This window comes from Alnus glutinosa, chromosome 8 (assembly GCF_958979055.1).
Source record: "Alnus glutinosa chromosome 8, dhAlnGlut1.1, whole genome shotgun sequence".
In the NCBI taxonomy this organism is placed as follows: domain Eukaryota; kingdom Viridiplantae; phylum Streptophyta; class Magnoliopsida; order Fagales; family Betulaceae; genus Alnus; species Alnus glutinosa.
The window spans coordinates 25447590-25448691 of NC_084893.1; the positions used below are offsets into that span (position 1 = coordinate 25447590).

The 1102-nt window shown below is 47.5% G+C and overlaps 1 non-coding gene across 1 annotated transcript; it reads right to left on the reverse strand.

The window, feature by feature from the left end:
* Nucleotides 1–496: 496 nt before the first annotated feature.
* LOC133876600 (small nucleolar RNA Z247) lies at nt 497–635 on the reverse strand. The gene has a single exon (XR_009901590.1). It is a non-coding gene; the product is annotated as a small nucleolar RNA Z247 (small nucleolar RNA).
* Between the last annotated feature and the right edge of the window lie 467 nt (nt 636–1102).

Consider the following 1102-nt stretch of genomic DNA (forward strand, 5'->3'; position numbering starts at 1 on the left):
AGTAGGAGTAGATAGGGAAGAGAGACCAGTATGAGAGATGGCAAACCTTGGCCATTTCCGACGCGAATTTGGTGAGGACCATGATATTCATCAGCACGGATGGTGAGGTTGGACAGATCATGAGTGAGATGATGTGTAGAACCAGTGTCGGGATACCAGTTTTCATCAGATGGAGCAGAAGGAGCAGTGTAATAAACAGATGGAGGGGCAGGTTCAACTTGATAGGCATGGTCAAATCGATGGTAACATCTAGCAGCTGTGTGGCCAGGTTTGAGGCAGACTTGGCAGGTCGGTCGAGGAGAGGAATAATGATTGAAGGAGCCACGACCACGACCCCGGCGTCCACGACCACGGTTGAAGAAAGAAGGGACAGTTTGTTGTCTTGAAGAAGCAGAAAGTGGGCGTGGAGGACGTCCAGTGGTGAAATTGTTCTTTTGAGCAATGTTGACACTTGAAACAGCAAGATCAGTAGTAGAGGTTGCATGGTCAAGGCGTTGCTCATGGGTGAGTAAATGGCCATAGAGTTCTTCAAGAGAGATAGGATCAATGCGGGTGGTAATAGAGGTGATGAGAGGATCATAGTCAGAGCCAAGACCTGCTAACACATAGGAGACTAACTCAGAGTCTCGGAGAGGAGTATGAATAGCTGCAAGGGTATGAGCAATAGTTTGAGCTTTTTGAAAATAATCGGAGATGGAAGAAGCTCCTTTTTTTAAGGTGGCAAGTTGATAACGGCATTGCATTTCTCGGGCTTGGGATTGGGCGGCAAACATGCGCTCCAAGGCTTTCCAGACTTCATGAGATGTTTTGAGGCCAACAACATGAGTCAAAGTACTCTCACTGAGAGTGGAGAGGAGCATGCTGAGGATGAGTTTGTCTTGTTGGTACCATGCTGAGAATGCTGGATTGAGAACTGGAAGAGAGGATTCAGTTTTGCTGGCAGACGGGAGATATTGAGGAGGGCAGGGTGTGTCTCCGGTGACATAACCAAAAAGAGATTGTCCTTCTAGATAGGGGACAATCAAAGTGCTCCATAAAGTGTAGTTGTCACGGGTAAGTTTGAGATTGGGGTTTAGGGACTGAGGAAGGGAGTATGGAAGAG